Source organism: Cupressus sempervirens, chromosome 7, assembly GCF_028749045.1.
Source record: "Cupressus sempervirens isolate cs-2001-9-10 chromosome 7, ASM2874904v1, whole genome shotgun sequence".
NCBI lineage: Eukaryota > Viridiplantae > Streptophyta > Pinopsida > Cupressales > Cupressaceae > Cupressus > Cupressus sempervirens.
Genome location: NC_143124.1, coordinates 80,728,242 through 80,744,639, shown reverse-complemented (window position 1 = coordinate 80,744,639; position 16,398 = coordinate 80,728,242).

The window sequence follows — 16,398 nt, the reverse complement described above, 5'->3', positions numbered from 1 at the left end:
AGAGATGAAGAGATGATCAAATGCGAATCCCAATAATGATCAAATGATAATGGATTTCAAATGAATGCATCATATAAGTGCCTTATATATAAAAGCAACTAATATGTCTAGGATTCATACAAGAGATAAGCATAACAACTAAGAACATGGACACCAAGAGTGGATTATCCTCCATTGTGAATGAATGTACATGCAACACTGAGAAGATAAGAATAAAAAGTTGTATCTGATAAAGAGATGTAGTAGACAACATGTGCTCAATTGGAGTGCAAACTCCTAGGTGTCTACATGACAACTAATATGAATATGCATTAACCTAAGTAAACTTAAGTAAAGTGTAAATAGTAAATTCTTATTTACACCAACAAGACCAACTCAAGACCACTAGACCAATGCAAGCTATAAACATGTGTAATATTTAAATTGAAAAAAAATTACTTAATCAAAATTTGACTACTACTCCTTTGTTATGGGAGGATTTGGCATTTAGGCTCACCCATTATTAGTTTACACAAATTAGCAACTATGAACAAGGACAATTTTCAATGAAGGGAAATTCAATGTTGACTTTGAATGCCTAAACATGTCATCTCCAAGTAGAGTAAGTCGTAGAAAAGTAAAAGAAAGCCATATTTGCCAAACAAAATAAAGTCATGACAGAGTGAGTTTTGGCTCTTACAATAGTTCCATTCAAAGTTTCTTAAATTCAAGAACATTGTGTAGTTTTCAAAAATTACCATTATCATGTAAAGAATCAATACCCAATAAACAAATATTAATTGTCAAAATTCATAATTTGATAAATATTCTTTTTCCGCAATTGGAAGATTTTTTTACATATTTAAGCTATTATAATGTATGACTTTGACAGAGTACAATATTTATAATCATGTTAATTGGTCACATTGATGTAGAGGAGAATTTTGGTTTTATTTTATAATGTTCTTTATGTTAAATTGCCTTCTGTTAGTGTGTAGTTGTGAACTATAATTTGTTGTTGCCTTGAACACCAACTTCATGTCACCAGATAATAATCTATTTTGGATATTACTTAACGAGTAAATAAACTAAACAATGGGTGGTTGTTAATTGTGGGAAGTTGATTCCTACCTTAGAAGAATTGTGTGAATAGTCAAGGGTGGGATAGAGTGATTGATTGGAGAGAATGGTAGAGTTGTGTTGATTTTAAAGGGTAGACTAGCATTAACAATAAGTAGTGGAAAAGAGTCAAGGTGGAACTGATTCAGTGCTTGAAGGACCATCTATCATTGTAATCATTTTCATACTTGAGATAATGATATTAAGTCTTATGCCCTATTTTTGTGTTATCTCTTTATGAGATTGAGACTCTCTCGAATAAAAATCCATTTGCATTATTTAGTGTGATTCCTTCATGGTTTATCTATGTATTTGCTGCCCCACTATGATATTCAAGATTAAAGAGGAGAACCTCCTTGGTTTAACCAAAATTTATTTTACTAGCCATTTTTTCTCTTATCAAATCTCTATTTTCCATGAAACCCTATGTTTTCATGTTGATTGAAAATCTACTATCACACATGATTGGATTCCCTAACCTAATTATATAATTCTTGTTGATAAAAATGGGTAAAGAAGTTCTATATTAATGTATCATTGATCACATTTTTAATTAAATAAAAAAATAAAGTAGTCATTTATTTAATTATTTAAAGTATTTAGGCATTTTTTCTTATCAATAATGGGTCAAATTCTAGATTAATTATTGTTATATGTTAAGTTTGAGTAGATTCAAACTCAAGACCTCCCACATAATAGGCTCATAAGTTACCATTTTGTGGTGTAGGCTCTTGCCTAAAATACATATACAATTGACTTTTCTACTTCCAAATATAATGGACTTGAGAGTGTATTCAGAAGTGTAGAAACAGTCAAATGGCATGCATAAAGAGTGGGTTTGTGCTTTTGAATTATGTGGATGGAAAGAAGAAGGACACAAATATTGAGATGATTGAAAGGGAAGATAAATATTTTACCACAAAAGTAAGCCAAGATCAATTCTGCTTCTAAATTTGAAAACTTACAACTTTTGGTCTTCCTAGTATTGTAACCAAAAGTGTAGAAACATTTGATTGCACATATAAAAGAGTTTGTTTATTATTTGAATATATGTGCACATAAAGGAGATGCAAAATAAGGTCAAGGTGATATAAAGCGAAACCATAAAAACCACCTCCTTAAGGTGGATGACATGTGTGCATGTCCATTTGGAAAAGCCTTTAGTAGAAAAGCTACAATATACGATACACTTTAATAGGTTGTATCGTCATGAAAGATCTCTATAAATGTGCTATACTAATTGACTACTTAGATAACCTCAAAGAGACCTATTCTCACCAATGATATATAGTTCAAGCATGGGAGGACTCGAAGGAATATTTCAACTTAAAGGAAGTTCAGGTTTGTTAAGGATATATTTTGATTTTTAAATTAATTAAAATGCATAGAAAATTAACTTTTCTACTTCCAAATATATAGGATTGAGAGTGTAATAAAATGTGTACAAAAGTCAAATGGCACACATAAAAGGTGGGTTTGTGCTATAGAATTGTGTGCATGCAAAGAAGAGAGGCACACAAATATTGAGATTATTGAAAGGGAAGGAAAAAATCTCTCACACTAGTAGGCCAAGATCATTTTTGCTTCCAAATTTGAAAAATTTAGAGTTGTAAGTCTTTCTAGGAGTGCATCCAAAAATGTAGAAAAATATGATTGCATGTATAAAAGGGTTTGTGTATGGTTTGAATTTATGTCCACATAGAGAAGAGATAAACTAAGGTTGAGGTGATTGAAAGGAAACCATAAGAACCTCCTTAAGGTGGATGACATGTGTGCATGTCCATTCGGAAAAGCCTCTTAAAGGCTCAAAGCTAGAATTTATGGTACACTTTAACATATGGTGCCATCATGGAAGATCTCTATAAATGTGGTATGCTAATTAAGAGACATTGTCACTAGTGAGATATAGTTGAATCTTTGGAGGACTCAAAGGATATATTTCAACTTAAAGGAATTTCATTTTTGTTAAGGCTCAAAATGAGAAATTTCAATTTAAAGGAAGTAGAAGTAGATCTAGGTAGTAGAAAAATTTGAGTAAACATTTTGGTCACTAAAATTGGGTTTTATAATATGATGCTAGTGATGGATTAGTTTAGGAGGCCTAAAGCATAATTTATTTTCCATTATAAGTGGATTAAGTGGTTGGATGATCCAAAAAAATTAGTGGTACTCTAAAGAATTCAACGACCAATATTTTTAAGCACAATTACCACCACGCAAGTAAAGAGGCCTATGAAAACAGAAAACAAACCCTTCCTAAATATGATTGATGAAGGAAGTGAATATCTAGTTTCTAATATGGGAATATATTTGATCCTATAAAAAATTTGTAGAGCCTACCCCTAGTTTACTTTTCATATTATATTGTCAAATTCATTTAAGCCAACTCTATGGTTATGTTTGATGATTAATGGTATTTAATTACCTAATTTATTTGGATGTTATTTCATACTCAATTGATTTATGTGATGAGCTACTTGATACTTGGTTATCTCATGTGTACATGATTATTCTTTTGATGATGATGCTTGTATACAGTGATTTTAGTTATTTTATGATGATAGTTAGATGGATGATTTATATGCAGCTTCTATGGATACTTACCACATACTTGCATGTGTATGGTGTATATTTATGGGGAAAAGTTGTATACCATACCTCTATTTGTAATTTTTTTAATTTAAAAAAGTACTTAAAATTGGACATTATATATATAGGGTATGTGCAGGATCATGGTGTGCCAAAAAGTGGCGATCTGAAAAATATGTAGTTCTGAAATGCCTCAAAGAATTTCAAAATCTATTCCCACTTTTTTCCCACCCATCCTGATACTAAATGAAAACAATTAATACCTTTATAATTCCTACTATATCTTTCAATACCAACCTTATACGGTCATCTTTAAAACATCCTAAAAATGTGTTTTTGGCATGTTCTTATGTGTTTTTTACTTCAAGCATGTAGCTGATGACTTTTTTTTAACCAAAATTTGATGTAATGAAAAGGGTTTCTTAAGAATGTTCTTAGCTTTTCATAAATGTAAGTTTTGTCAAATTACAAGTTCAGTAAGTAATTATTACTTATTTTCTAATGGACTTAGCTACAAAGTGCTGATTGACATACTGGTTGAAAAATAGCTATAACTTTCAAACCGTATAAGATTTGTGAAATCCAAAAGATGTGTCACATTCTATGCTTTGACTAGTATAAGAAAAAGAAAATAAAAACTTAATTTTGATTTTTTTTTGAACTAGTTAAGGTGGTCAGACACGGGAGTTTTTTAGTTCTGAAAATAATATAGTAGAAAATTCATAATTAATTATTTATTTGGAATAAAAATTGCCAAAAATATGCGTCACATCCAAGCATGAGTCTACTTTTTATATCTAAAATTATATTTACAAATATTATCATTTGATTATGATTAAGGTGGTCAGACATACACCTACTTTTTATTTTTGCCCTGAAATTTTTGTAGTACTGCATTAAAATCCAAACTTTTGACCAATCAAATAATTTTTTCTCCAGATAAGGACTTGTATTATAGAAACTAGATTCAATTTACTACAAATTGTTTTCTTACAACTTTTTGATATAAAGTCTAAAACCACTTTAAAATTATGTGTCAAGTTGACATAACCTTGATTTGCTCGTTTTTCACTGCCACTTAAGGCCATAGTTTGGTACACCATGATCCTGCACATACCCTATATATATATATATATATATATATATATATATATATATATATATATATATATATATATATATATATATATATATATATATATATATATATATATATATATATATATAATATTTTAAAAATTAATTGGTTTTTTTTTGGGGGGTGGGGGGACCCCATCCTGCACCCCCGACTGCCTTTGGCAATGACTATCCTAAGGACATCTACATTGCCAAGGGAGCGTGCAGGTGTCCCAAGGATAGACCACTGTTGCCAAGGTAGTGTAAGCTGCCTTGTTCGTCACTATTAATAATAATGATTATTATTTTGTTATTAATTTTAATAATTATGATTATTAATAAGTATATATATATAATTTTATTAATTATTATTATTAGTTTAATGATTATTATTAATTTTAATAATATTTGTTTTAAGGATCTTTGTTATGTTTTTAATAAATATATTTTATTAAAAAAATGCATATACATGTTGTAGTTGCAAATACCATTTTCATTAAGAGAAATTTTGTTTATAATATTTTGATTATTGTTTTAACAAGTCTTCCTTTTTATATGATATGGTATCTTGTACTTAGGAATTTAAATGGAATATTGAGTTATTTGAAATACCTGCAAACTCGAAAACCTTAGCAAACCTAACACTTGAAAAATGAAAACTTGAACCCAGTTGTTTAATCAAAATCATACGTTTTCAAAACCAAACTAAATCTATGAAACTACACTTGCTTCAATGTATGTTTTCATTTGAGTTGGGTTTGGGGTTCACTTAGACTATTGACCAATTTTGGATGTCTACCAGAGGCTAGGAATTACTATTTTTGTGATGTCATGGTTTTGAATGTGATCTTTGAGTTATGAATCAATTTCTATATGGTGATTGTATTGGTGAAAGCTATGAGTTTCATTCAGTTATGTTTAGTGCTTTCCAGTTGCTCGTTTTATGAACTAATGTGTGTTATTATGATCTTCTGAGACCTTCTACTATTTTTGAGCTTAGGGTAGGTTGTCTTTATGTTTGCTAGGAAGTGGCTTACCATGGAGGCCGGAGCCCTAGAGAGGTTTCCTAGGTAACCCATTGTAGGTTATTTTAATAAGTGATAAAATTTCATTTAATGGGTTCAAAATAAATTTTAAACAGTTAGTGTTTTTCCTTGCCCTTGCCTCAAGTGCTAGTATAGGCTAGGATGGGAGTAGAGAGGATGCTTGGTTGTGACCTTGTCTTGTTAGTATATCTTGTCCATACGAACGGATACTAATGCCACATAGATTCACTATGGGGTTGAAGTTTAGAGTGGCTACTAGGGTAACCTTAGAGTTGAATCGTGCAATGAAACTTGCCCACTTACATAGTATATTTCTTGCATGTCTTTTTTGTCTCTAGCTTTAGATGTAATTTCTATCTTGGTGCCTTTGAGATAGATTGCTTTCAAGTTTTCCCTAGCCTAGATGTTGGATTTGACTTTTGGGATTGAAATCCATATGAGACTTGAGATTATCTCCTAAAAATGGTGGGAGTGGGCCATTTAGGTTCCATGAGGTCAAGTAGTAGTACTTTTTACTTATACCATTGAGATCTGACAACTGGATGCCAATGTTGGATGTCCTTATGTAGTTAATACTATCTTTGTGATTATGTATTCTGATGTATGGTTATATTATATTGTATTGATTTGTTTGTCAAAGATATTATGAGATTGATGTATTTTATTCATGATGTATATTCTTTGATCTTTTCATACCCTGTGACTTGTACAATAGATGATTATGCATTCTAGTTATGCCAAGTAGCATCTCATGTAACTACATATTATTTACATGGATTTGTACTTCTGGTTTATGTATGATGTGGATTTGTTATGTATCATTTTTAGTATTAATAAAACTTGAATGTGATTCAATATCATGGAACCCTTAAGAGATGTAATATGTTTATGTAATGCTTATGCATGTATGTATGTTACTATTTCTGTTGTGTTATTTGATGTTATTATCTTTTAGAAAAAGGTTTGGTAAACTTAGTGAAACTTTAGTTTAATTTCTTTTGGGTTCCCTAGTAGGGCGTTACATCTAGTATCAGAGCTCGAGTTTCTACATTGGGAGCTCTGGGTATATTTGAACACCACTAGATGATAACTAGTTAACTGAAACAAAACTTAAACAACTATATGTATCTATTAAAAAATTGAACACTTGAACTTTAAACTAAAATATACTTAAACCTAGAAATAGGCAAAATTGAAATGGATATTGTATTGTATTCAAAACATGTTTCTCATGTTTATGTTATACAATAGTATGATCTTTTTGATATTATAGTATCTCACTGTTCTTGGATATTATTGTAGGATGGTATCTGGGATGAGATTTTCAATGAGAGTTTGTAACTTAGGCTATGGTAGAGGCCTAGGTGAGGTGGGGATATTAGTGTGCATGAGTCTGGCCATGAGATTCTTGTTTAGGAGAGGATAGGGAGGAGCACCATGGAGAGCATCAATCTAATTCGGAAGAGGTTGACATGAGGTAGATGATGAGGACCATTATGAGCACCTACCTCCTCCTCGGGGCATATATCATGAGGAGTCACATCATGTAGGGAATGAGGAGAGCCATAGGTCCAAGAGTCCTTGGAGAGAAATTCATAATGATAGATAGAGGTCAGTTAAGGCCACTCAAATGAAGGACCTATAGAGGTCCAAGATCAAACCTTCTACTGGAGTTGGTTCAAGATATGTGGTAGAATAGTAGTTAATTGCTCTAGATAGATGTATTTCTATACATGATATTGACTCTAATGTCAAAGTGATATTTTCCATCACCCACCTATAACTCTTTTGGGCTAGATGGTAGAACATCAAGGAGAAGAAACTACGGGTGGACATGAAAAATGTCAGATGGGAAGTATTTCTAGAGAACTTTTGTGAGCGTTTCCCACTAGAGGAATCGCATGAACAGAGAGAAAATGAATTTCACAATTTGAGATAGTATACTATGACCATGACAGTGTATGAGTGGAAATTCTATGAGCTTATACCTTATATAGGGATAAGTGATAGCTCATTACTAATGGAACAACATTTTATTTAGGGCCTGAATAATTGTCTCATTGTGGGGTGTTAAGGTATTTCATCCTAAAACCCTCAAGGATGGGATACATTAGGCTATACTTGTAGAGAAAAATGTCACCTTAGGACATGGTGGTTTTGTGGGAGCACCTACAACACTAGGGTTCAAGGGTAACCAGAGAATATATGGCAACAAGAAGCCTCCTTATCCCAAGAGCAATTAGGGCCAACAAAATAGCAGTAGCAAAAGGGATCCTACCCTCCAGTGTGGAGTGGTGGCAGTGGTTCCAATTCTCAAAGCTTCTGTAACTCATAGTAGAATAGGTGAAATTAGAATAACCAACCTACATAGAGCAACCAATCTTTTGCTAGTAGAGATAGCCACCAGCGGTCAAGTACACCTCTAGTAGGGAGAGGGCTTACTAGAGGAACAAGATGTTTCCCTTATGGAAAGTTTGGGCACATTGCAGCCAACTACCCATAGCATACATCTCATTATCAGGACCTAGGCTAGCAACATCTGAGCCTACAGTTGGAGATGCAGATAGATCACATAGGGTCTTTGCAGTGGTGGACCATCGCTAGGTAGACCATCAAGGTACCATAGTTTAGACTATGGGAGCTATTTGAGGTACACCTATTTCCATCTTTTTTGATTTAGGTGCTATGGAATCTTTCATTTCCCCTTCCATAGTTGTTAGGTGTAAGCTAGAGGTGGTAAAGCAGGGCTTGGGTTGGTAAGTGGAACTAGCTTCAAGAGCTACGATTCCCACACATTCTTTAGTGTAGCAGTGTGAACTAAACTTAGGAGGTTTTGCTATGTTAGTGGACCTTCACGTTATTCCTCTTGGTTCTTATGACATAGTGTTTGGTATGGATTGGCTTGGCTCTCATAGAGCTTGTATTTATTCTAGAAAGAAACCATTTTTTGTAAGGACAATAAAGGAAAGGATTTAGAGATTGTGGGCATCTAGAGGCCTATATCCCTCTGAATGATCTATGCTATGCAACTAAATTGGAGCTTTCATAAGAGTTGTTAGGTGTTTTCCATTACTATGAGTGAACTGGAAGAAGAAGACCCTACATGAAAGACTCTAGACCATCCTATATTACAAGAATATGTGGGATGTCTTTCCCAATGAGATTTTGGGTATGCCACCAAAGAGAGACATTGACTCGGTATTGACTTTATCCTAGGAGCGAGCCCATTTCTAGAGCTCCTTATCAGATGACCACTTAGGAGTTGAGTGAGCTGTGCTTTCAGCTTGAGCACCTTTTGGCCAAAAGTTGTATTAGACCAAGTGTGTCTCCATGGGGAGCACCAATGCTCTTTGTGAGGAAGAAGGATTGTTCATTATATTGTGCATTGACTACAGATAATCAAACAAGGTAACGATTAAGAATAGATATATTTTACCAAGGATTGATGATTTATTTGATCAGATTAAGGGAGTCACCATGTTCTCTAAGATTGATCTAAAGTCAGGATACCATCAACTTTTCATTCAATATGCTAACATTCATAAGACTTCCTTTCACACACACTATGGACACTACAAGTTTACAGTGGTTCCATTTGGGTTGACTAATGCTCCATCAATTTTCATGTGTTTGATGAATCGAGTACTCTATTCTTACATTGACCAATTTTTACTTGTGCTCTTGAATGATATTTTCATATATTCCAGATCCTAGGAGAAACATGAGGAACATCTACTATTGGTTTTACAATGCCTGAGAGACAATCATATTTATGCCAACTCGACAAAGTGATTTATTTTAGTCGAGGATATAATATTTAGGGCATATCATATGAGGGGATGGTATCTCAGTAGACCCTGAAAAGATCCAGACAATGGTAGATTGACATGCACCCACTACCATGTTGAAGATTTGTAGCTTCATGGGTCTAGCCAATTATTATCGCAGGTTCATCCAGAACTTTTCTGGAGTAGCATATCCTATCACTTCCCTCCAGAGAAAGGGAGAGAAGCTTATTTGGATGGAGAAATGTGAGGAAGCATTCCAAAAGCTCAAGAAGCTTTTGACCAGTGCACTGATACTAGCAGTACCTGATCCAACATGTGACTTTATGGTGTGTACAGATGCTTCCCTAGAAGGGATTGGATCAGTAATGATTTCCTATGAGTCTTGCAAACTCAAGGATCATGAGCTAAATTATCCCACACATGATCTTGAGTTAGCTACAATTATTCATGCCCTAGTAAGATGGAGACACTTCTTGTTCAAATACCATTTTGAGCTTCATAGTGATCATCACAATCTATGGTATATATTCATGCAACCTAATTTGAATGTTAGGTAGAGGAGTTGGATGGAGTTTCTATGCGAATATGACTTCAAGGTGAAGTATATTCAAGGAAAAAAGAATATGGTAGCTGATACTTTGAGTCATAGGAGACACGAGGCACTATCTTTGACTCTCAGTGTGGATTTGAGGAGTCATATACTTCAATCACTTCCTACAGATACTTGGTATCAGGAGGTGAGTAGGGAGATAGATTCAAGTAGACCATTGGAGGGCAGATTTTTAGGTCCTATCCTAGAGTTAGATGGCCTTTTGTGCTATTAAGGGAGGATATATGTACCACTATGGGATGAGCTTCATACATTGATCCTATTAGAGGCCTATCATGCACCTTGCTCAACACATCTAGGTGTCAAGAAGAGGCATGCAAATTTGCAACACCTATACTTTTTGATAGGGATGAAGCGTGATATCATTGATTCAGTGGTTAGGTGTCTCAAGTGCCAGAGAGTCAAGGTAGAGCACGAACATCCAACAGGAATTTTATAGCCTAATCTCATTCCTTCATGGAAATGATATATTATTTATATATATTTCATCATAGGATTACCTATGACTACTCATTGATGTGATGCTATCATGGTCACCATTGACTGGTTGACTAAGGTGAAACACTTTTCACTGATGAGGTCATCCTACACAACAAATTTAGTAGCTAATGTCTTCATGCATGATATAGTGATATTGCATGGTATTCCCCATAAGATCATTTCAGATAGGGATCTTGTATTCAAATCATAGTTTGGACATCCTTGTAGAATGATCTTGGAGCATAGTTGAACTTCAACTCAGATTATCATCTAGAGACAGATGGTCAGAATGATAGAGTGAATCAGGTTCTGGAGAATATGTTGAGGATTATTATTATGGATAGACAAACTCTTTTGGAGGATTATTTATACCCAGTAGAGTTTACATACAATAATGGGTATCATAATTCTATTGGGATAACACCTTTCTAGGCTTTGTATGGTTGTCCTTGTCATACACTATTGAGTTGGAACAGTCTAGAGGATCACATCCTATTGAGTCTTGAGATTTTTTGAGATATGGAGCACTAGGTAGTGTACATATGTGAGCACGTGTCTACAACATTGGATAGAAAGAAGAAGTATGTCGATGTTTATAGGATAGATAAGCAATTTGTAGTGGGTGAGAAAGTTTTTTTGAGAGTGCATCCGCGGAAGAGTTTGATCTATTATGGAAAGGGTTCAAAGCTAGCACCTCATTTTGTGGGACCATTTCAGATTCTTGAGAGGATCTAGGTCCAGTTGCGAACCATCTTGCATTGCCGCCCAACTTATCTTGTGTTCATGATGTTTTCCATGTTTATATTCTTAGACATTATATTCCTAATGTGATACATGTTCTTGATTGGAATGTGTTATAGGTGGAGGTCGAGCAATTGGCTTTTGAGCTGATGCACATTCTGCAGTACTAGGATTTGACCCTCAAGCATCAAACCATAGAGTAGGTATGGGTCCAATGGGACCCTATTGATGAGTCATCAACCAATTGGGAGGATGCATACGGTTTATGAGATTTATACCCCTATTTGTTTATAGGCTTCTAGGAGTAAGCCTAAGTCTAGAGGGGTGGATGTAGTGCCTATCCCTAGTTTACTTTTCCTATTATATTGCCAAATTATTTTAGGCTAACTTTATAGTTATATTTGATGATTAGTGGTATTTAATTACCCAATTTTTTTGGATGTTATTTCATACTCAGTTGATTTATGTGATGAGCTACTTGATACTCAATTATTTCATGTATACATGATTATTCTTTCGATGGTGATGCTTGTATACAATGATTTTAGTTATTCTATGATGATAGTTAGATGGATGATTTTTATGCAGTCTCTATGGATACTTACCCCATACTTGCTTGTGTATGGTGTACATGTATGTTTTACTTTGTGTATGATATTTTTGATGTGGTTGAGGGAGGGAGTCGTAGTCACCTTCTAGTCAAGATCTACATGATGCACCACTCCCCACCATTGTCTATTTAGTTTAGATTATATGTATATGTACATGCTTAGACTTTATGCAGATTGTAGGGCATAAACTTTCCTAAATTGCTAGGATGAATGTGCCCTATCATAGTATCTCAATGGTAAAAGAGGGGAGATAATCCTTGAGTCCAAATCCTAACCTTATGCTAATTGTTGTAGAAAGTAGGACAAGTATCTAAGTTATTTACCCTTTTGAATTTGTCAAGTGATGTAAATTCATGAGTTTGAGCCTTGAGTTTGATTTAGTATTCTATTTTGATAATGAGTTTTTGTATTTAGTTTTGTGAGTATGTTGTGGTTTTCAGTTATAATTAAATCAAATTAAAAGACAATTTAATGAAAATTTTATAAAGAAAAATCAATATTTAATTAATTGAGAAAGTAAATAAATAAAAGAATTAAATTTAAAGATTTAATTAAGGTTCTAAATTTGGTGTATTTATATTAATTTAATTTAATAATAATTTATTTAGGAGTTTTATTTTTATAATAAACTCTAAATATTATTATTAGTTAAATTAATAAATATATTATTAAAGATGTATTGTGATTTAATACAAGAGATAAATAATTAATTTAATAAAGTTTATTTTAATTAAATTATAAAAAGGTTGCACATGAAATTAAAATATTAAAGAAAAAGGTTTCATGTGATTGCACAACCGAAATCCTAATTGGAGAAAACTCTTTATTAAGAGATTAGAGGTCATTTCTCCACACATAGGTTTAGAGGAGCCAATTTATGAGAAGAGGATTTTGAAAGAAAGGGAATTTACTTGTGAGCTCTATGCATCTATTTGTTTAGCATCAAATCCATGTAGGATCTTGTGAGTTTTGTGCAGTAGTTTCTTTCTTTGAAATCTCTATCTTCTCTGTGTTTGAATGGTATTATCTTCAGAATATATTTGGGTTGAAACCCTCGTTGAGAAATTTACTATTCTTTTTTATGGAAACCCTTATTTTGAGAGTTTATGTTTGGTTTGGTTTATCAATGTAGATGGAGTTTATGTTTTTACTTGTGAATTAGATTTGAATTTAATTGGGAATCAATATGGGGAAAAATCATTCTTATTAATTTTTTTTTTAAAAAGGGTATGTTGTAAAAAAGTCATATACCAAACCTCTGTTTGCAATTTTTTATTTAAAAAAGTACTTTAAAATGGTGAGTAAATTTTGATTTTTGGTTATCGCATGTGTAATTTATTTTTAATTAATAATAATAATGATAATAATGATGATCATTATTGCTTTATTATTAATTTTAATAATTATGATTATTAGTAAGTTAATAGACATATTATCTTATTAATTATTATTATTAATTTTAATACTATTTGTTCTAAGGGTTTTTGTTATGTTTTTAATAAATATATTTTATTAAAAAAGTGTACATACATGTTGTAGTTGCAAATACCATTTCCATTAAGAGAAATTTTGTTTTTAATATTCTGATTATTATTTTAATAAGTATTTCATTTTATGTGATATACTATTTTTTACTTAGGGATTTAAATGGAATATTGAGTTATTTGAAATACTTGCAAACATGAAAACCTTAGAAAATCTGAGACTTGAGAAATGAAAACTTGAACCTGATCATTTAATCAAAATCATATGTTTTTAAAACCAAATAAAATCTATGAAACTACAATTGCTTCAATGTTTGTTTTCCTTTCTATTGGGTTTGGGGTTGACTTAGAGTGTTGACCAATTTTGGATGTTATGGTTTTGAATTTGATCTTTGAGTTATGAATCAATTTCTATATGGTGATTGTATTGGTGAAATCTGTGAGTTTCATTTAGTTATGTTTCAATGCTTTCCAGTTGCTTGTTTAAGAACTAATGTGTGTTATTATGATCTTATGAAACCTTTTACTATTTTTGAGCTTAGGGTAGGTTTTCTTTATTTTTTTGGGAAGTGGCTGACAATGGATGTTGGAGCTCTAAAGAGGTTGGTTGTGATGTAGAAGCATCCTGGGTTGCTTTGTTATCTTGCTCATTTTTGTTCATTCTGCAGTTGGTGCCAAGTTACTGTAGCACCCTTCATGTGCTAAGTTATTGTAGCACTCTTCATGTGCCGAGTTACTATAGCACTCTTCATGTGTCAAGTTACTGTAGCATTCCTTCATGTGTCGACTTATTGTAGCACTCTTCATGTATCGAGTTACTATAGCATTCCTTCATGTGTCGAGTTACTATAGCATTCCTTCAAGTGCTGAGTTACTGTAGCACTCTTCATGTGCTGAGTTACTGCAGCATTCCTTCATGTGCCAAGTTACTGTAGCACTCTTCACGTGCTAAGTTATTGTAGCATTCCTTCATGTGCCGAGTTACTGTAGCATCCCTTCATGTGTTGAGTTACTGTAGCATTCCTTCATGTACCGAGTTACCCAGTGTATGCCGAGTGCCAATATTTGGACGTGATTTTTGTGATCTGACTTGCGAGATTTATTTCATTTGCAACATTTAATTTAAGATCTTTTCTTGGGATGAGTCCAGACCATTGTTGGGTCATCCTTCCTCTTATGTAATGTTCTAGAATGTTCTATAAGCCATTTTGGCAAGTATAAAGAGAGAGTTTAGGCTTAGAGTTAAGGAAGTTTTAGAAGAGAAGAAGTTTTGAGAGAGTAGATTAGAGAGAGTAGAATGAAAGTGTGAATTTACAGTTGGATCTTTGAATGTGAATTTATTTTTAATTGGCCGTAACCTAGAAGGCCTTACAACTGCACATGTATGAAGATATTTTGATGAATCAATAAAATAATTCACTCTTATTCCTCCTTTGGTTGTTGTTCTTTTGTTTTCTTCCGTTGTGTTAACTCTTGCATGGTGGTTTGGATAGCTAGGTGAGCCTTTGGCCCTAGTTATTCATCTTTTGACTATGTTAGTTGGTATCAAAGCTTGAGGTTCATCCTTGTGGAGATTGGATCTTGTAGAACCCTAATTTGGATTTGGTTGTAGGGTGGGAGATCTACAGATTTGACCTATAACTTGCATAGGGTTATGATCTTGTAGGAACCTGATTTGTATAGATGGTTTGTCGTAGAGGAAATAATGTTGATAATGCTATATTGGATTAGTTAAGACAAATTGTGGCCAGATTAGATGCTGTGGAGATAGCCCAGAGGAGAGGAGCACATCTTGATGATGTAAGTGATGATGAAGCAGTAGCACCAAACCATAATCTAGAACTTGAAGAAGATCAAGATGAAGAAATATTGTTGAGAGTATTGGCTAGAGTGAACTCAAAGCCTACTATAGAAGTTGTTCCTTATGATGGAAAATTGGACATCAATGTTGTGTTGGATTGGATCTCTAACATGGAGAAGTTCTTTGAGTATGAAAACACTCCTGATAATAGAAAGGTGAAGATTGCAGTCACTAGGTTGAAAGGTCATGCATCACTATGGTGGGAGCACATGCAAATTGATAGACAAAGGAGAGGAAAGGAGAAGATCAGAACTTGGCCAAAGATGGTGAACAAGGTAAAGAACAAATTCCTTCCTGCTAATTACCAAGTTAGCTTGTTGAGAAAGCTACAAAATTTGAAACAAAAGGACATGACTATAAAAGAATATATCGAGTAATTCTATAGATTAGACATCAAATTTGGACATGTGGATGATGATGTTGAGAAAATTGCAAGGTACATTAATGGATTGCGATCTGGAATACAAGATGAAATAAGTTCTGTGAAGTTGGAAAGTGTAGAAGAAGCATATCAATATGCCTTGAAAGCTGAGGAGATCTTGACAAAGAAGCATGAACAAAGACAAAGAGGTAGAGGTGGTAGACTCTAGAGAGGCAGAGGTAGATCTTATGGAAAAAGTGGTAGATCTGACAGCTTTGTGTAGGATAAAGGAAAATCTGAATGGAAGAATGATGACAAAAGCAAGACTGAATGGAAAAATGGTAATTCTTACTGAGGAGGCACTAATTCTTATTGAGGAAGAGGTAATTCTTATTCTAAAGGTGGATTTCATGGTAATTGTTTTAGATGTGGCAAAGAGGGGCATAGATCCTTTGAATGTAGATCTTCTAAAGGTGTGCAAAATAATAGAAATGCTACGATTCAAGAAGACATTGAGAGTTCACCAAGTGGACCCGAGGCTGGAGAAAATTTGATAGTGAGAAGAACCTTATGTAATAAGGAAGGTGATGAGAACTTGTTTTAAGGAGAAGTC